Source organism: Gracilinanus agilis, chromosome 3 (genome assembly GCF_016433145.1).
Source record: "Gracilinanus agilis isolate LMUSP501 chromosome 3, AgileGrace, whole genome shotgun sequence".
In the NCBI taxonomy this organism is placed as follows: domain Eukaryota; kingdom Metazoa; phylum Chordata; class Mammalia; order Didelphimorphia; family Didelphidae; genus Gracilinanus; species Gracilinanus agilis.
In genome coordinates this window covers 65,773,610-65,794,829 of record NC_058132.1, presented here as the reverse complement: position 1 = coordinate 65,794,829, position 21,220 = coordinate 65,773,610, and the positions used below count along the sequence as shown (strand labels likewise).

At 47.7% G+C, this 21,220-nt stretch overlaps 1 protein-coding gene across 1 annotated transcript in view; it reads left to right on the top strand.

Annotated features, from left to right (window-relative positions):
- The window catches only part of AHDC1 (AT-hook DNA binding motif containing 1), a 28,170-nt gene extending 13,169 nt beyond the window's left edge, over positions 1-15,001 (top strand). The window contains exon 4 of the mRNA XM_044667930.1: positions 14,304-15,001. The gene's annotated coding sequence lies outside the window, so the exon portion shown is untranslated. The remainder of the gene's footprint in view (positions 1-14,303) is intronic.
- Positions 15,002-21,220: the final 6,219 nt, after the last annotated feature.

Below are 21,220 nucleotides of genomic sequence, written 5' to 3'. Positions count from 1 at the left end.
TTGCGCATTTTCCCCTTTTTATTTCTTTGAGATACAGACCCAGCAGTGGTGTTTCCAGGATCAGTTTTATAGTCCTTTGGGCATAGTTTCAAATTGTCCTCTGGAATGGTTGGATCAGTTCACAATTCCACCAACAATGCATATGTCATTTTAAGGTTTTCTTGACAGAAATACTGGAGTGGTTTGCCATTTCTTTCTCTAGCTCATTTTTCAGATGAGGAAACTGTGGCATACAGGGTTAAGTCACTTGGCCAGGGTCACACAGAATCAGAGAGGGCTTTCTGGAGGAGAAGTGTTTGGAGCTGAGCCTTGAAGGACCAATAAGCTATGGGGGCAGGAAGGAGCCCCAATTTGTGTGGTGAGTCCTGAAGGAGATCAGTCTGACCCAAATGTTGTTTGGGCGTCGAGGATCAAGGGAATGCTTAGGTGGACTAGCTTGTGGCCAGGCTGAAAAGCCAAGTCAACAAGCATTTCAACTCCTACTATGTGCCAGGTACCATAGTAGCAATGGAGATACAGAGAAAAGAAAAAAAATAGTCTCTCATCGGGGAACATACAGTCTAATGGGGAGACATGTAAACAGCTATGTACAGACAAGCCATAGACAAGATAAATGGAGCTAGTCTAAAAGGGAAGGGACTGAGACTGAGGAAGATGAGAGAGGCTTCTTGCAGAAAGCAGGACTTTTAGCTGAAAAGTTTGGATTTGATCTTTGAGGCAATGGGGAGCTCTCGCATATTTTAGATCAGGTTGAGATAGCTACCGGTGGTGGAGGATCCAAGGATCTTTAAGTATTGGCTTTACCATGTTGGCCTCATGCTTGAACTGCCTCGGTATATTAACCTCCTCTTTTGACCTCACATTGCTGGGAAAATAATTACCATAATAAATTTACTACGGTTACAAAACATTTTACTTTTATTATTATTCAATTGTTTCAGTCATATCTGACTTCCTGACCTGCTTTGGGGTTTCCCTGTCAGACATTCTGGAATAGTTTGCCATTTCCTTCTCCCTCTCATTTTACAGATGAGTAAACTGAGTCCAAATAGAGTTAACCTGGCTTGCAGGTTTACAAAGCTAATGTCTGAGTCTGGATTTGAACTCATGAAAATGAGCCTTCTTGGTTCTAAGCTCAGTGCTCCATCCCCTGCACTACCTGGCTGCCCACAAGTGTTTTACTTAGATTATCTTATTTCCTCCAGATGGACACCTGTCTCACCAAGCTCTCCAGGCTCAAGAACTTTCTGTAGTTCCCTGTTGTTCTTAGTGTAAAACACAAACTCCTCTGTTTAGCATTCAAAGCCTAAAGCCTATCTTTCCAGGTTGATTACATATTATTGTCCTAGCTAAGTGGCACAGTGGATAGGGCCTGGAGTCATTAAGACCTGAGTCACTTACTCTTTTTACCTCAGACATTTAATTTCTATGGACCCTGGTTAAGTCATTTTAAATTGCTGGCTGCCTCAGTTTCCCCAACTGTAAAATAGAGATTACAATAGCCCCTACCTTCTAGGGTTGGTTGTTTTCAAAATTAATTGAGATAATAGATGTAAAGTGCTCAGTACAGTATCTGGTATACAGCAGGCATTTCATAAATGTTCATCCCCTTTTTCTTCATCTACTCTATGGTCTAGCCAGGCTGGCCCCTTTGTTATTCCATCTCTTGTCTCATTGTCTTTGGACAGGCCCATCCATCCCCCATGCCTGGAATGTTCTTGCTCCTCTCTCCCAGCTCTTGGCTATCTTAGCTCCCTGCAAGGCCCAGCTCAAAGGCCACCTCTTTTAAGGTCTTTCATGGGGAGCAGCTGAGTGGCTCAGTGGATTGAGAGCCAGGCCCAGAGACAGGAGGTCCTGGGCTCAAATCTGGCTTCAAACACTTCTTAGCAGTGTGACCCTGGGCAAGTCCTTTAACCCCCTACAACCTAGCCCTTACTGCTTTTCTGCCTTAGAACCAATACAAAGTATTGAGTCTAAGATGGAAGGTATGGGTTAAAAAAAAAAGAAAGAAAAAAAAGAAAGGTCTTCCAAGCCCAGCCTTGAATTATTTTGGATTTACTTGGAATATGTCTTGTACAGGTCGTATGTCTCCAGTAGAATGTAAACTCCTCGAGGGCAGGGGACAGACTTGTTTTTGTCTTTTGTACTCCTGGCTTCTTAGTGTAGTGCCTGGCTCAGTGAATAGCATTCATTCACTTTTCATTTTGCAGAAGGCTCATTTGATCCTAACAACCCTGGAAAATAGGTGCTATTATGACCCCCCATTTTATAGGAAACTGAGGCAAGAAGAAGTTAAATGACTTTCCCAGGGTTGCTCAGCTAGTGTCTAAGCACTATTTGAACTCAAGTCTTCCTGATTCCATGTCCAGAGTTCTGCCCTCTGTAGCTCTGAGCTTCCTCTATATTATAGGAGTTTAATAAATGCTTATTGGATTCAGTAGGGAGGGGCAGGATTATTTTATGCCCACTTTGTGGATGAGTAAACTGAATAAGTTGATTAGTGGCAAAGCCAGTACTTAAACCAGGTTTTTTGATTACCAAGATCCAATGCCCCTGCCATTATAGAACAATTGGAATTCTCTTCTCAGGGGAATTCCTAGACTTTGACAATCTGAGCTAGGAATTGGGAGGCTTGTTTTTATACTGACTCAATCACTAACCTGCTGTCTGGCCATAGGCGTGGCATTCCCCCCAACAACCTCAGTTTTCTCATGGGTAAAATGAGGAAGTTGAAATGGGATGATCTCTAATATCCCTCCCAGCTCTGACATTCTCTGTTCTAAGGTCTCTCCCAGCTCTGACATTCTCTGTTCTAAGGTCTCTCCCAGCTCTGACATTCCCTGTTCTAAGGTCTCTCCCAGCTCTGACATTCTCTGTTCTAAGATCTCTCCCAGCTCTGACATTCTCTGTTCTAAGGTCTCTCCCAGCTCTGCATTCTCTGTTCTAAGGTCTCTCCCAGCTCTGACATTCTCTGTTCCAAGCTCCCTCCAGCTCTGATGTTCTCTGTTCTAAGGCTCATCTAGCTCTCACATTTTGTGTTCTAAGGTTCCCCTTCTCTCACTATAAATTCTACATTCTGAGATTTCTTCCAATGTTCATAATCATTGTTCTAAAGTTCTGTCACATACCATGATAAAATGAAGACAGACTAGATGGTTTCTAGGTTGTTCTCAGTCCCCATATGTGTGTTCTCAAGAATTCTGAGCTCCCTCCCAGCCCTAAAATTCTGTTTTAAGATCTCTCCCAGCCCCAGGAGTCATTACTCTGACCTCTTCTAACTCTGACATTCTCTCTTTTGAGGTCTCTCCTAACTCTAATAGCTCTTCAACTATTAACATATGATCCTTTGGGGAAAATAGGACAAATACAGTTTGCCTCCTCCAAGAAGCTTTCCTTGATTGAGCTTATTCCTCTCTGATTACTTCTTTCCTCACTTGGTTGATCCAGCAATTATTTTGCTCTGCTGATATGTCCCTTTTTCAGTCTTTAACTCCGGGTATGACCTTTCTTCCCTAACCAGGGAGGCCCTTGGGGCAGAGATTCTCTCTTGTCTTCCTCTGTACATCCCCTGTCTGGTGCAAAGTGGGAACTTTAAAAAATGTTCTTAATAACAGATGTTGTCTTGACTTGGAAAATTCCCCTCGAAATTTAGGGGAGGAAGAAATCTCTCCATTTCAGCCCAGAAGCTGGAACATAGCAAGAATTCTGTTTGGTGACTCAGTCTCCACACAGCCAACAAGAGAAACCATTTCAGGGGTATCTTCACTAGATTCTTTAGTAACCACTATTGATCAAGAACTGGAAGGGGCCTCAGAGGCCATTTATCCACCTCTAGTCTTTTTTTCCCCATCTATAGTAGCCTTACCTCTTGTTGTAAGAAAGAAGACATTTGTTACTCCCCAGAATCCTAGAGTCAAAAGGGGCTTTAGACTACAGGACATTAGATCATAGAGTGTCAGAGAGACCTTAGAACATGGGATGTCCGAGCTTCGAGGGACCTTAGAACGCAGATCATAGAACACTGAATATGAGAGTCAGGAGAGATCTTTGACTCCCAGAATGGGAGGATCCTTAGAGCACGGAACATGAGAGCTAGGAATACAAAATGTCAGACTTGGGAGGGTCTTGGAACACAGAATATTAAAAGTAGGAGAGGTGTTAGGATGAAATACCAGAGCTGAGAGGAGCCCTCGGACACCAAATACTAAACCTGAGGGAACCCAAGAATCTAGAATGTTAGAGCCACGAGGGGCCTTAAAACATGGAATTTCAGATGACAGGTAGGTAGCTCAGTAGATAGAGAACTAAGCCTAGAGATGAGAGGTCCTGGGTTCAAATCTAAGATACTGCCCACAAGTCCATGGCAAAACTCTGTATTGGTCAAATGCTTTGAGAACATCTGGTCCTTGTACAAAGTGGGAAGAAGTTTTCACACTGGCTAGTCATGCCATTCAGAAAGTCTCAGTCTGTACCCTGTCCGGAGGTGGGCTTGATATGGACCCTATATACTAAGGACCCTACTTTTTTTTTTTTAATCCTTACCTTCTGTCTTAGAATCCATACTAAGTTCCAAAGCAGAAGAATGGCAAGGCCTGGGCAATGGAGGTTAAGTGACTTGCCCAGGGTCCTACAACTTAGGAAATTTGAACCTAGGACCTCCCATCTCTAGGCCTGGCTCTCTCTTCATCCGCCGAGCTACCTAGCGCTTGTACTAGACTCTTTTTAATAAGTATTATCTCATTTGATCTCCACAACAATCCAGGAAGGTAGGTACTGTTGTGATCTCCATTTTATAGTTTAGGAAACTGAGGCAGACAGAGGTTAAGTTACTTGCACAGGATCAGACAGCTAGGAAGTATCTGAGTTTGGATTTAAATTCAAGTCATCCTGACTCTAAGCCCAACACTATCCACCGTGCCACCCAGCTGCCCCACGTGCCAGCTAGTTCTCCCCTTCATTTTATAAATGAGGAAACTAAGGAACAGAAAGGGAAAATAACTTGCCTCTCATGCACTGTCTTGTACCTAGATGACACAACTTTTGAATTGCCTGAGATCCTCCAGCTAGAGAATAGCAGAACCCAGATTAGAGCTCAGGGCTGCTAACTCCCAGCATGAAGCCTCTCCATTAGACTACAGGACCAGATGTTGTTCTCAAAGCATTTCACCAACATAGGGTTTTGCCCTGGATGCTGTGGGCAGCATCTTAGAGGCCAATTTATTAGCCTAAAACAGCCATTGTTAGGGAGATGAACCCATTGTGACTAAAAGTAAACAGATAACTTTACATTATTTTGTCCATTTAGTCATGTCTGTGTGACTCTTCCTGACCTCATTTGGGGTTTTCTTGGCAGAGATACTGGAGTGGTTTGCCATTTCCTTCTCCAGCTCATTTTACAGATGAGGAAACTGAGGCAAACAGGATGAAGTAGTTTGCCCAGGGTCAATATAATAAAGATATTGAGGTGGTTTACCATTTCCTTCTTATACTACATTTACAGATGGGGAAACTTAGGCAAATAGCATGAGTTATAGCAGTAACTTGCCCAGGGTCACACAACTAGGAAGTGTCTGAGGCTGGATTCAGACTCAAGAAAATGGATCTTCTTGACGCCAGGTCCAGCACTCCATTCACTGTGCCACCCAGCTGCCCCAACATAACATGGTAGGGCGGTATAGCGGGAAGAGCACAGGACCTGAAGTCCAAAGTACTAGATTCAGCTTCCAGCTCCTACTCTTAGAACCTTCAAGCCCAGGGCAAGTGATGGAGCCTCTCAGAGACTCAATGGTAATTCACCTGTCAGATAGGGTTATTGGTACTTGTAGGGCCTCCTCCACACAGTAGGTGGGCAGTGAAGGCATGGTAAACCTTGTTGTCAAGTCAACAATCATTTATTAATCACTTACTGTGTGCCAGACTTGGTGCTGAGCACTGAGAGTACAGAAAGAAGGGCCCTGCCCTCAAGAAGCTTCCATTCTAATGGGGGATGATGATACATAAAAGATAGGAAGAGAAGGTATCCATGGGGACCATTGTGGAGAAAGAAGTCTGGAGAGGGAAGAGAAGAATCAGGAAAGGCATGGAACAAATGTGGCGGGCCTGAGCACTTCCTTAAAATGGTGGCTCTGGGAATAACTGGCCAATTAGAAGAAAGAACTGAAGGAGCCAAGGGATCTCCCAGGGGGAGAAGACTACTAGGGAATAGTGGAGAAAGATGACCAGAGAGCCAGAGCCAGGAGAGAAGTGAAGCTTGAGCCCAACACAAAAATTACCTTTGTTTGAATGAGCTTCTCCATTGACAGTGGAATGAATGATGGAAAGCTGGCCTTGAGCATCCCCATACACTGCTGATGACAAAGTTCTTAAGTAACAAAAAGAAACATATTAAGAATTTATTGTTGGGGGGCAGGTAGGTGGCTCAGTGGACAGAAAGCCAGGCCTGAAGTCAAGAGAACCTTGGTTCCAATTTAGCCTCAGACACTTCCTAGCTGTGTGACCCTGGGCAAATCATTTAATCCCCATTGCCTAGCCCTTACCTCTCTTCTGCCTTGGAACTGATACTTAGTATTGATTCCAAGACAGAAGGTATAGGTTTTTTTTGTGTGTGTACATGTGTGTGTGTGTGTGTTTTTAAAGCACTTCCTGCTATGGGTATAAATGGTAAAGAGGTGATTCCTGCCCTCAAGGAGCTCCTAGTTTAGTTGGGGAGATACACACAGAAAGATGGAAAGAAACTTTGAGGACAGGGATGCTTTTCAGTTTGGGCTTTGTACTCCTCAATCCCTGCTCCCAGAGGGCATTCCTGCTTTTCCTCCTTATTGGATCAAATCGAATCCATAATGCTACTGGATTTTTATTTTTTTAATTATGAATTTTTTATTTTTCATTTTTGTAAGCGAATAACCTTATAAAACCCAAATCCCAAAACATATACCCAAATAAACAAGTGAAAAATTGCATGCTTTCATCTGCACAAGTTGAATCCATAATGAACCCTATATGTCTATGTCCTTAGGGCTCAACTGGTGGGATGGAGAGTTAAGAGCTATAGGCAATGAGGAGCAGCTAGGTGGCTCAGTGAATAGAGAAATAGGCCTAGAGACAGGATGTTCTGGGTTCAAATCTTCAAATGCCTCAGACTCTTCCTAGCTGTGTGATCTTGGGCAAGTCACTTAACCCCAATTGTCCAGCCTTTACTGCTCTTCTGCCTTGGGACCAATACTTTTTGTCAATTCCAAGACAGAAGGTAAGGGTTAATAAAAAAAAGAAAAAGTAATGAGAGTCTTTACTGGGGTGATGGCTTAGAGATTCAAAAGGAGGGCACAAAGGCTAGGCAGATTACAAAAGACTTGGTGATCAACTGGAGGATTCCTCTGGGAAGCTTATAAGTCTGGGTAAGAGACATTGGGTTGGGGGGTGGGGTGGCAGGTAGGGTAGTGAGTGGCTAGAATGCCAGACTTGGAGTCTAGAAGACCTGCCTCAAATTCTACTTCTGACACCGGCTGTGTATAACCTTGGGCAGATCCCTTTGCCTCTTGCTCCTCAGTTTCCTCTGTAAAGTGGCGATGATAATGGTGTCTCCCTAAGAGGGCTGTGGTTAGGATCAATGGAGATGATGTCCGGAAGGTGGTTGGCAGACATGAAATCTTCATCGAAATGCCCATTAGCATCCTTGTATCATTATTAAATGATAGGAGGAAGATGGTATCAATCCATGCACTAAGAAGCCGGGCGCTGTGCTAGTCTGCTGGGGGGTACAAAGACCAAGTCAAGGCAGTCCCTGCCCTGGAGGAGCTTCCATACTCTCTTGGGGGAGGTGGTAGGAAAGATGTTCTGGGATAAGTGGAAGCCAGGGTGAGGGGGATGTGGCAGTAAGAACTAAGAAAATCAGGAAGGGCTTCTTTAAGGACAGGATGAACCCCACGGGCCAACATTGGACAAGGAAGTCAGCCCAGGAGCATTAGGAACCTCTCAAGCGTGGAATTCCGAAGACACAAAGGACAAAAATTCCATCGAGGAGGAAAAAAATAGCCTGAAGAGACCAATGTGGACACACAGAAAACTCAGTAGAAGTCAGGAAGTTGAGAAGAAGGGAAGGTTTGGGGGGACAGAGGAAGTGATGAGTGCAGTTTGAGACATATTGAATTTGACACGAAATACCCCGGGGTAGGGTGCCGAGATGGGGGGAGAGATATCTAGTACCAGTTGGAGATGTAGGACTTGAGCTCAGGATAGAAGTTAGGGCTGGGGATAGAAGTTTGAAAGACATTCCCCTGGTGGAAATAGTTGGAGCTATGGAAGTACATATCTCCATTGAGGTGCCAGTTCAAACAGGGTAACCATAGTCAATCAACACTTATTAAGCACCTACTATGTGCCAGGCAGGCAAATGGATGGCACAATAAGCTCCAGGGCTGGAATCAGGAAGGCTCATCTCCTTGAGTTCAACTGTGGCCTCAGACACTAGCTGGTACTCTGGGCAAATCACTTAAACCTTGCTTGCCTCAGTTTCCTCATCTATAAAATGAGCTGGAGAATGAAATGTCAAACTTTGTTTTGTATCTTTGCCAAGAAAACCCCAAATGGGGACATAAAGAGTGGGACACAATTGAAGCAACTGAACAACAACAAAAAATGTGCCAGGGTGGCAGTTAGGTGACTCAGTGGATCGAGAGTCAGGCCTGGAGACAAGAGATCCTGGGTTCAAATCTGGCCTCAGATACTTCCTAGCTGTGTGACCTTTGGCAAGTCACTTAACCCCAGTTGCCTAGTCCTTATTACTCTTCTGCCTTGGAATCAATACTTATTATTGATTCAAAGACAGAAGGTAAAGGATTTTTTTTTGGATTTTTTTTTAAATTGCCAGGCGCTGTGACCCTGGGCAAGTCATCTAACCCCCACTGCCCAGCCTTCACTGCTCCTCTGCCTTGGAACCAATACACAGTATTGATTCTAAGGCGGAAAATAAGGGTTAAAAAAAATTGCCAGACATGGTCCTAAGCACTGGGCATAAAAAGAGAGGCAAAAACACTGCCCCTTCCCTCAAAAAGCTTATAGTCTACTGGGACACCCACTATGTAAACCCCTGTACAAGCAAGCTCTACTGGATATATTGGAAATGATCAACAAAGGGAAGGCACTAGGCTTAATGGGGTCTAGAAAAAGCTTCCTGTAGAAGATATGGTTGTAGTTGGAACTTGAAGGAATAGCTGTCAAGGTAAGGGTATCTGTCTAACAGAGGGTGACAAGCAAAGAAAAAAAAACTGTTAGGATAAGGTCGGTAGCTCTGCCGAGTGTGAGATCTCTGAAAGAGCACAAAGAGAAAAATAAGAGGCCTAAGAACCAATGTTTGGGGCCTACCTACAATGAGAGAGCCAGAAGAGGCAGGAAAGCCAAGAGGGGAATGATCAGAGACTTGGGAGAAGAACCAAGCCAATGTAGCTGTCATGGAAGCCTTGAAAGAAAGGGGGGGAAAAAAAAAAAGGTTTCAGAAAGGAAGAGGGGTTTCAATTTCTAACTAGGGCAGGATCCTGTCCCCAGGGCGATAAAATGTAGAGGGTGCTGACAGCCCTTGTTCTCCTTTAGAAGGCAGAAACAACTGAGCTTTAGCATCCAGAGGCCAAGAATAATTAGTTCAAATGGGAAGCCATCAGGGGTCCCAGGTCCTGCCCCCAGGGTGATTGGACCCCAGGTGGGCTCCATTTCTGCCTGGCCCTACCTTACTCCTTCCCTTGGCCTCCTCAGAGATTTTTTCCTGCTGCTTGCCCTGAGTGCCCATACAGGTAGCTGCATCCTTGCAGAGAGACAGGATGAAGGACAAAGGGGATGAAGGCACAGAAAAGATGCCTGGCTTTGGTGATTTAGAGATGGGTGGTGGGCTTAAAGGACGGAAGGTGCTAGGGATGTCCTCATTGCTCTTGTGATCTGAGGAAAAGGCAAATATGACTCTATGGGTCCAAATGCAAACCACTTGCCCTGTTTCCCCCCTGCCCCATCCCCCCCAACCCATATAGCTTAGTGTGGCCTAGAATTGGTATTCTAAGAGAATGACATTCTAGGTGTGCTGCCTCTATTAGAGGACGGCCTATATTCAGACGAATACGACATGCCTTCCTCCTTCCCCAGGGGACATGAGAGCTCCTCCACTCTTCACCTTCTAACCTCTAACGCCTCCTTCCTGAGTCGTTCCCTCCTGTACCCCAACCACAGATGCTGCACTGCAGTGCCTGACTCTGGCCCCCTGTGCCCAGCTGTGTGTGGAGAAACAGGACTCACTGTGGGGGAGTGGGCTAGAGGAGGGAGGGCGATCCCCCCCAGGATGCCTGGCACTGCTGAGAAGCTGCCTGCTGGGCACTGAGATCACCATGGCGACTCTGTTTGGAAAGGGACATTGGCAGGGACTACTAGTTGGTTGATGGGAGAGGGGGGACTTGTAGAGAGGCTCCCGAGTGACCCCAATCCCCATTGGGGGCCCGAGGACTGAGCCAGTCTGTGCAGCAGGGCAGGATGCAGCTGGGTTTAGTGTCGGACGTTGACAGACTTCTAAGGATTTCGCCCAATACTGACTCATCCCAACATCCTTTCCTATCACCCAAGCCACAGTACACCTGTCACCCCAACAGCGACATCCCTTACCCCAACGTTTTTCTCTCTCATTGTTAAACGCGTCACCCCGACAGAGATCCTTCTACCCCACCAGCTGGCACCTTGTCAGAGCTGTGCCCCACCCCCTGCCCCCCAATAGCACCCCGTGTTAGACCTGTTGCCCTGCTATCAGCCCCCCTCCTAACCCAGAGGCAGTTCCTCACCTGCTATTTCAGTAACCGGGCCTTGTACTCTCAAACCAACATCCCTCCTGGGTCCCTGGCAGGCCTAACCTCAGCAGCACTAACAGCCAAACAGCCATCCGCATTGCTGAATGTCCTGGAGACAAAGAAGGGGATGCTGAGCTGAATTTGAATGTGCTTGGGCCAGGGAAGGTGGTGGGAGGAGTGGGGAGCAGACAGCATCAGGGGAGAAGACTCTGTCCCTGTCCCCGCTCCTGATTTCATCACTGCTTCCTGAGTGATGGTGCCTTCTCCAGCCCCGGGGCCATGCTGAGGGTTTGGCTCGTGTGGCGGCACTCGTGGCTTTAGTGCAGGCATGTTCTGACAGTGTGGGTGAGGCTGTCTGCTGAGGCCTTTCTGGCTTCTGGGAGAGTGGCTTCCCATTGTCCTCTGGGCTCCATTGTCAGGAGAGGAAAGGCAGGTTCTTGGGGTGGAAGCTCAGGGAGAGAGGGGAAGGGATGGGGGATCAGGGAGGGGCAGAGGGGCTCAAGGAAGAGGATGTGTGAGGGCTCAGTGAGTGGGAAGAGGGCTTAGCTAAAAAGAAAGACTGAGTGGAGGGGGGGGTGAATTGGAGATAGGGGCTCAGGGAAGAGGATGAGGGCTAAGTGGATGGGATGAGGGTTCATTTAGAAGAAAGACTGAGTCAGGGTGGAGGGGTGAATTGGAGATAGGGGCTCAGGGAAGGGGCCAGAAACTGAGAGACGTGGGGAGGTTTCAGAGAAGAGAGTGTGAGTTCAGTAAGGAGGACAAAGGCTCAAAGAGGCAGATGAGGGAGATAGGGGCTTAGTGGGAGGGGGCTAAGAGTTCTGTGAGAGAGAGAAAAGAGGATTCAGTAATTCCCAGGCCTCGCCCCTCAGTGTCCTCAGATTTGAAAAGGGTCAGCCCACCTCTGAACCAGGGAAGAAGCTTTTCCAGGTCCTGAAGCCTGAGAGCAAGGAATGAGATTCCCAGGGAACCCAACAGAGGTTTGGGAGAGAGCTGATGACATCTGGTCATCTCGCTTGAATGTCAGGTTGAAATCTAAAGGCCAGATCCATGGCATATTCAGATATTTAGAGCTAAGGGAAAAACAAGTGCTCAGATCATCTCCAAGGGCAAGAACCCTGTGGATTTGGGATTTGCTGTACCCATTTCCTGTCCAGTTCATGAAATGCTTATTGCTTGGAATGGAATTGCTGCTCCAACTTCAGCAAACATTAGGTGCCTACTATGTGCAGAGCATCCGTGGCCTGGGGAAAATGTGAAATTTAGATGAGACCTGAAAGTCTAGCGGGATGATAAGGCGCACAGGCAAACCTTCTTTACAAGGACGTAGGAATTACAACCCAAGGGAGGTCCAAAAAGGGAAGGACTGTTATCATTGGGGATCGAGGAAAAGGTGACACTTGGCCAAAGCCTTGAAGGATGGGTGTGTTTTCTACCAGGGGAGGTTGGATGAGCAAGGAGAGAGAGGGCATTCCAGGCGTAAGGAATGACCAAAATAGGAAAACGACAGATGTTTGGGATCAGCAGGTACTGAGACTCCATGGCAGAGGAGAGGATAGGGTGAGATGCCAGGCTGGTGCCTAAACATGGAGGGCCTAGAATGCTGGGCTAAGAGATGTGATTTGAAAAAACCAAAACCCTTACCTTCTGTCTTAGCATGAGTTCTAAGACAGAAGAGTGGCGAGGGCTAGGCCACTGGAGATAAATTAAGAAATGTGGATTTGATCTCATAGGCTACAGAAAGCCTCCAAGCAGAAAAAAGCATATGAAGAAGGAATGATAAGAAAGACAGAATAGAAATAAACCTGGTCCCAGAATACGGGTTCAAATCCTGCCTCTGCTGCATACTATCTGGGTAATTTTGGGCAGCCTCAGTTTCCTTACTGTAAAATGAAGCCTCTGAGTCCCTTCCAGCTACAGAGCAAGCATCCTATGATAGTGCTGGGTGTTCAGGGAACATCAAAGCAGGAGAAAGCAGAGTTCCCATGGTATAGTAGGCAGGGAGATGGGTCTGGAGTTGGAAAGATACAGGTTCAAATTCTGCCTTTGAAGAATTATAAATTATCAACCCTTGGTGCTTAGCACAGTGCCTGTAAGTGCATAAAAATTGTTACCTGGCTGGCCTTGAGTGAGTTATGTCACCTACTGGGGCCTCAGGACATTCATCTAGGAAATAAAGAGGGGAGAAAGACACTGATCTTCAAAGTCCCTTCTCACTCTCAATCCTGTGATTTTCTCAAAAGTTTACCATCTGGACAAGACCTGAAACATCCCTTAGAATCTCTGGGTGGCTTGGCATTGCCTCTCTTTGGGCCTCAGTCTTTTAATCTGTAAAATGGGGGGAAATCATATTTGCTCCATATACTTAGAGAGGTTTGGGACAATAAAAAGAGATAAATTTTAGGGTGCTATGTAAAGGATTACATTGTATTTGAAATTACTAGATAACAAAGCAATATTTGAGAAAGCATATAGCAGTTCTTTTAGTGTGTTTATGTAATTGTTGAGGATAGGGTGTGATCAGAGTGGGTGGGATAGATGGATGATCAGGTGGCTTCTTGGAGGAGGAGAGTTTTGAGCTAGGATATATTAGGTTGAATACAGACCCTTAGTACATAGAATAGAGAATATTGGAATACAGTATATAATTCTAATATAGAATATTGGGATTGGAAGTGCCCTTAGAACATAGACTATCAGAGGTAGCTAAAAGGAGCTTTATGACATGGAATGTCAGAGTTCCAGAACATAGACTATTAGAACATAGAATGTCAGAACCAAAAGGGGATCTTTTTGATATAGATTGTCAGAGTTCTAGAACATAGACTATTAGAACATAGAATATCAGAGCTAAAAGGGGTCTTTATGACATAGAATATCAGAGAATGTCAGAACCAAAAGGGGATCTTTTATATATAGATTGTCACAGTTCTAGAACACAGACTATTAAAACGTAGAATATCAGAACTGAAAGGGGATCTTTTTTATGTAGATTGTTAGAATTCTGGAACATAGACTATTAGAACATAAAATGTCAGAGCTAAAAGGGGCTTTTTATGATAAAGAATATCTAATTTCCTAGTGACTTCCTCAGAATACAGACTATTAGAACATGAAATGTCAAAGATGGCAGGGATTTGGGGCTTTAGAATGTTAAGAGTTGGAAGGAACCTTAGAAATCATCTAATCCAACTCCCATTTTACAGAGGAAACAACTGATGCCAAAGAGTTAGGGTAATGATTTGTCCAAAGTCACAAATCTAGTCAGTGGCTGGACCTGGTATCCTGACAACTCCTACACGTAGGCCCTTCCTTACTATCTTCTCATACAATCCCAAATCGAAGAGTCCAAAATGAGTTTGCTATACTCCAGACTTATCATTTCTATGGAGGTAGGAGGTAGGGGTGGTATGGGTACAATACTACTCTCTGACTGTTCTTAACCTCCAACAGAGCCCAGTACTGACCTTCTGTCTCGTGTTTTCTCCACAGCTTTCAGAAACCAACGCCAAGATCCCTCCCATCGTCCCCAACCTCCCGCAGGAGCAACTCACCCCCTCTGCCTCCTCTCCCAGCCGCCCCCCCCAGCCCTAGAACCCCAAAGCACCCCTCCTTCTTTTCCATCGCCTACCCTGAACCCTGGGAACCCCTTCTTCCCCCCCACATCCCCCTCCACGCAGAAGCGGAAGGTGAGCTCTTTCTGCACAAAACCAGCAATTGTAAATACTTTTTAAAAATGTACAAAACAAAACAGAACACAGTTTTAGACAAAAAAAAGACAAAAAAAAAAGAGCGAGCGAGAGATTGCGAGAGCGAGCGAGCGAGAGATTGCGAGCGAGAGAGGCCGAGCAGCGGCCAAGCAGCTCCTCCAGTATGCACTGAGAAATTTATTTACAGGTCGTTAGAGAGAAAGGAACAATACCCTATTTATTGTATATACTGTTTTATTATAAATTGTGGATTGCTTATTGCACCCTGTACATCTGCTGTGGTTCCGTGGTGTGCAAATACGCATGGTGGGGGGTGGGGGGACGGTTCTCTAGGGACAGCTTTTCTTTCTGGTTTTTTCACTCCTTTTGGGTTGTTTTTCTTTTTCTGTTGTTGTTGTTGTTTTCTGTTGGCAGGACACACCCAAAGATCCAAATTTGTATTAAAAAAAATTAAATGGAAAAAGCAAAAAAAAAAAAAAAGTCAATAATTCTTGTGTTGGCAAAGTAGCGGGTGGGAGGGAAGTGGTGGGAGGGAGGGGCCCGGGGAGTTTTCATTGGTCACTGGTTCCCCAAAATGGTTACCCCCACCACTCTTCCCAGACTTCATTTCCTGAACTCCCAACCTCCAGAGTTTGTGCTAGATTCGTCCTCCCTCTGGCCTTCACCACATCCTCATTCTCCAAATGCACCTATCCTCCTGCACCAAGAGTTCCAGCCCCAAGCCTTCTGGGACCTCCTAGCTCTGGCCTCAAGGCTGTTTTCCTTCCCTTACTAAACATTCATCCAGTAAACACTGACCAAATACTCACTGTTTATGGAATACCATGCTGGACCCCGAAAGGGTTAGAGATAATACCTGCTTGAATGGAGTTTGAGATCTAGTAGGAGGCCTTTACCAGCCCAGAGCTTGGATCTCTTCCTTCCAGATCTCCTGAGATTCCCTTCTTTCTGGGATTCTTGGACCCCTTTTTCCCAGGCCCAGCAACAACAGGTCTGTCTATTCTCCAAGCCCCCTTAGATCCCCTTGGTCCATCTCTCCAAATCCCCCAATTTTGCCGTATACATAGGCTACATCTCCCCTTCTTCCAGGCCTCCTAAAAGACTCCATTCTCTCCAGGGGTTTGGGCAAGAGAGAAAGCCAGTCACCCGAGAGCTAGGCAGAACTCTTTGTCCTCATTATCTACCTAAGTTTAAGTATCTGCTCTCTACTTCCGGGCCTAGATTTCTTTTTTCCTTTTTTTTTAAAAACCCTTACTCTCAATTTTAGAATCATTGTGTATTGGTTCCCAGGCAGAAGAATGGTAAGAGCTAGGCAATGGGGGATAAGTGATTTGCCCAGAGAAACACAGGAAGTTCCCGAGGCCTGATTTGAACCCAGAAACTCCTGTTTCTGGGGCCTGTGGACCTAGATATCTGAAAGAATCAACATTCAGAGCTAAAAAGGTCTTCAAGGCTATTTAGCCCAATCCCTCATTTGGCACATGAAGAAATAGAGGTAAACAGAGGTAAAGCAATTTATCCAAGATCATACAGGTAGTATCTGAGATGGAATTTGAATCCAGCTCTTTGGACTCCAAAACTGGTAGCACTTCCACTATCCCATGCTGCAGGGTCCCAACAAAGCAAACCCTAATTCTCTCTTTGTGTACATTTCTGATATTTCTCCCAAGGATGTGAGAAGACCCAGTTGCATCTATCCTCCCTCCATCTCCATTCCTAAAGGGAGCTCCTGGGCTCTTCCTCTCAATACAAAGGGGCATTCTGGGACTTTTGTAAATTTAGGGGTTTTCCCTGCCCCTGGAGACATTTTAAATATTAAAACCTGGTATATCTTAGGTGAGATTTCTTCTTTGTGTTATTTCTTACTGGAGGAAATGGAAGCTGGACCCTGGGAAATCCAGAGGCAGAAGGAGATGGAAGAGGCAGCCCCTACCTTCAGGAAGCCCTTGGTCTTGAGGGAAAGACATCCTTTTATTAACTCTCCCTCCATTCCCTTGATTTTCTTTGCCATTATATCATTCTCCCCAAGACTGAGCCAATAGTCTAAGTTCCTGCTTTCAGGGAGCTTCTAGACTGAGAAAGGGGGCATGGCCCTGATCCTCGGGGACTCCCCCATCTGAGGTTGACACAAGCCTGACTGTCAGGAAGACCCTGATCTTTGGGGGACACACAGCCTGCACCTCAGGAAGACAGATCTGAGATGAGCCACACATCCCACTTAGAGCCCACTGCCCTATCAGACTATCCCATTAAGCCTGAGGGAGGAAACACGGCTCCTGCCCTCAGGAAGCCTCCTGTTCAAGGACAGCAAGACCAATGATTTGGGAGTATTATCAAATGTAGGTTTTGATTTTGGGGGTGGGGAGAGTAAAGAGGAAGGAACTGATCAAAGGTTCAAGGGAATCAGTCAGGAAAGGCTTCTGGGAGAGAAAGAACTGGGTTTGGCAGCTGGGTAGGCCACCCTGTAGCAAGGGGAGGACTCTAGTGAACCTCAGAGGAAGAGCTAGGGATACACTCAGGGGGTGGAGAGGAGAGTAGGCATGCGAGAAATGAGTGAATGTGTCTGGGAGAAGCATGAAGTGTGGGGTTCTCAGGGAAGGTAGGTGGAAGAGATGAAAAAGTAAGTGGCATGGAGGGGCACTGACAGCAGGGAGGTTGGGCTGAGGCCATAGACAGAGGGCCCAGTGCCCAATCCTGGCAGGCAAATGGGCAGGGCCTACTGGAGACTCAGCTCAGACACAGGGCAGCCTCAGGGGATAGGATCAGAATTTCCATTCTCTTTGCATGCTCTGGTCAGACTGGATCTGAGGGGCTTCCCCCACCCCCATCCCCTTCCATGTATGGCCAGAGGCTACCATATAACCTCTAAATCAAGGCAGAGAAAGGATATCAAGGGCTATGAATGGTATTCTGTGAGGGGGATTGGAGGCCCAGGAAACCTGGAGCTGATCCAGTCTCTAGGGCCATGTTGGCAAACCTATGGTATGTGTGCCGGAGGGGGCCACTCCCTTCCCCTTCTCCATGTGCTCCTGAGGACATTTTCTACATCACCTGCCCCTCTACCCAGCAGCCCAATGGGAATGCTTCCTTCTTCCTATGTCTGGGGTACGGCAGGGCTCACCTGCAGCATGAAGATTGCAGTTTGGACACTCTGTCTCTAAAAGGTTCACCATCACTGCACTAGGATCTTAACAAGGATGGGAGTTCTAAGAGAGATAGGGGGTCAAGTGAGGAAAGGAATGATGGTTCTTTTTGGTAGAGGGAAGCTTAGGGTGGAGAATAGGAGCTCCACGAGGGGGATGTGAGCTCAGTGAAATAGATGGGGGGCTCCTTGAAGGGGATGGATGGGGAGGGGACAGAAGCTCAGTGTGGAGAAATGGATTTCATGAGCAGACTGGTATGTTCAGTGGGTTGGATGGGGACTCAGCGAGAGACATGGTGGTTAATTGTGGCAGATGGGAATCATGTAGGGCTCTGTAAGAGAGAAGAAGGCAAAGCAGAGGAGAAGAGGACCCTGGGAAGGGGTGTTGTTTGAGGTAAAAGACCAAGGGTACATGATGGGAAGAGGCTCAGTTTGGGATGGAAGGGGTTAAGGGCCGGGGAATTTTCAGGAATCTCCCCATGGGGGCCCTGGCTCAGAATTTCCATTCTTTCTGCTCACTCTGGTCTGGCAGGATCTGAGGGGCTTCTCCCCTCCCCCCTATCCCCTCCACCTGGCCACATCCTGAGGCCATGACACAATATGCTAGGGCCTTCCAAGTAGCCTTGCTCCAGCTTTATGCTGGAGGCCCATCCCAGCGGGAAAGGAAGGAGGGCAGCCCTCTGGCTGATGGGAACAGATTAGAGGAGTTGGATTGTGTGTGGGGGGTGGGTGTGGGGAAAGAGAGAGAGAGAGAGAAAGAGAGAGAGAGAGAGAGAGAGAAGGAGAGAGGGAAGGAGAGAGGGAGGGAGAGGAGAGAGAGAGAGTTAGCTGGGTTTTAGGATGCATTTATCTTTGTGTATTGTGGGGGAGGTCTGTTAGTAGAGGTGTCTGCAACTTAGGTATATTGCTACATGGATTAGTGTGTGTGTGCGTGTGTGCACGTGTGTATAACAGTGTAATTCTGTGTGTGTAAAAAGTGGTACATTCTTGTGTTTAACAAATGAATGCATGTGCATTGTATGTTCATTGGGTCATAAACTTAGGGGCCTTCAAAGATGCCTCATCTAACCTTTTTATTTTGAACCCAGACCCACAGAACTTAGGTGATTTGCCCAAGGTGACACAAGCGGTGAGTGGCAGAACTGAGATCTGAACCTAGGTCCTGGGACTCCAATTCTATATTCATTCAACTGTACCACACTTCCTTTCTCAACTGTGGACATTAGTATGTTATATGACTATAGTTGTGCTTGTGACTGTGAGCATGAGAACAGGCAAGAATACATGAGGTTTGGGAATATCTCAAAGTATGTTAGAGGGGCAGCTCAGTGGCACAGTACATAGACCACCAAGCCTGGAGTCTGGAGGTTCTGGGTTCAAATGTGACTTCAGAACTTCCTAGCTGTGTGACCCTGGGCAAGTCACTTAACCCTGTTTGCCTAGCCTTTACTGCTCTTCTGCCTTAGAACCAATACTTCATGATCCGTTCTAAGATAGAAAATTAAGGTTAAAAAAAAGTACATTTGGAGTCGGAAGACCTGGGTTTGAATCTTCCAGCCCTGTCACATTTTCTGTGTGGCCTTGGACACTTTGTCACGAGATGCTTTCTAAAGGGCCTTCTCACTTTAAAACTCATGTCCTGTGTGGGCCTGGGTGAAAGCTCCCTGTGCCGATGCCCTGGTGCCTAAGGAGAGAGCTTGGGTGTTCGCACACGGCTGCCATGTCTGTGAGAAAGCGGGGTGTTCCGAGTACACGAGTGTGTCCGCGTGAATATGTGTGTGTGGCTGCGTGGCTGTGCTCTGTGTGGATGGTGCTTGGGCTGGACCCCGCAGAAGGGATGATGTGGGGCCGTTCATGCTGGATATGACTGGGTGAGTGTGTGGCCCTGAGCAGAGGACGGTGAATGTACACGCTGACCACGTATGTGTGTGCGTGCATGGCGTGGCGTGGCCCCCAGGGGACTTGAGGCTTACGTGGCTCAGTGGGAACGGTTTTGGTGGCTGTGCGTTGTGTGACGTGGAGGGAGACTGTAGGCCTGCGGTGTGTGTCCGGCGGTTTTGAACGCGTGGCCGGTGTAGGTGGATGTGTGTGACGGCCTGGGTCCTGGGGAGAAGCCCCGGCTGGGGCCGGCCCAGACAGCACCCCGAGGAGAAGCGGTGGCTCTCCTGAGCGGCTCGGGCTCTGGCTCAGGCTCCAGGCCCCGGGCTCGGAGCCCAAGGCCAAGGCCAGAGATGTGAGCTGGCTTGGGCTGGGCTGGCTGAAGGAGGAGGAGGGAAGAGGGGGAGGCAGCTGGGGCTGGAGGCTCTGCAGAGAGAGGGGCCGTGTCTCTGTGTCCTTCTCTGTCCTTGCTGAGGGGGTGGGGGAGCCGTGGTCACTGTACAGGGAGCAGGTGTCAGGCTTATTCAGGCAGCAGGGGATGGACCGGAGCAGGGCAGGCAGCCAACAGCCCCCAGGTGCACGGGCGGGCACTGGCGAGCTCTCACACTCACTCACTCACACTCACACACACTCACACACACACACACACACACACACACACACGGGCCCCCCATCCTCTGTGCCCAGGACACAGGGACAGAACCACGGGGAGACACACACCCTTGGCCAGGGACACACGTGGGGACGCCCAGAGAGGCTGGACACAGCTGTGTGCGTGTGTGTGAATTTAGGGGTGAGGCCGTCTGTGGGGGCCCATGGACACGCAACAATGGGAAGCCCACAGGCGCACACAAACAGGGCACAAGCAGATGAACACCCACATGCACAGATACACACCCTTGGCGCGGTGTGGGCACACACACACACACACACACACACACACACACAGCCACATCCTGTTCCCAGAACCAGCTCCTCCAGGCAGAATGGGGGGAGGCGGCGAGCGCGGGCCAGGAGGGTGGTGAGAAGAGAGGGCAGTCAGGAGAGGAGCGGGGTGGGGAGGGGAGGCGAGGAGAGGAGAGACACTACCTGTGGGAGGAGAGGTGAGCTCTGCCTCTGGCTGGCTCAGCTCGGTGCTGTTTGGGGGGAGAGTGGTTGCCATGGAGAAGGGACACAGGACGAATACTAATGGGGTGGCCGTGGGCGCTGCCCCCACATTGGCGAGTGGGGTGAGTGGTTGTGTGTGGGGGGGTGGACAGCAGGCTGGGAGAGGGTGGAGACAACTTCCTGGTCTCCCTGGGCCCTTCTCCTCTTCCTCCTCCCCACTGGGAACAAATTCTCCCCAGAGTCTGGCTTTCTTCCCTCTCCCCTGGGCCGCAGTCTGAGCCCCTTGCCCGCCTGACAGCCTCCCCTGGCACTCTGTGGGCACCACAACCTTGCCATGCTCCATTTAAAGGGCCTGCGCCCGATTTCCTGGCGCCCAGGAGGTGGGCACAAAAACAAGCGCCTGGGGCACCGGGGTTTACTTCTTACACCCCATAACCACCCTCCCCTTCCCCCAGGCCAGGGAAAGGGCAAGGATGGGTGCCGCCCTCTGTACCCAAGCCTGGAACTCTCTTGGGGGAGTGTGGGTGGGTAGGGAGAATTCAGGGCTCTCCGGGAGAGGCCAGGCTCCTTTC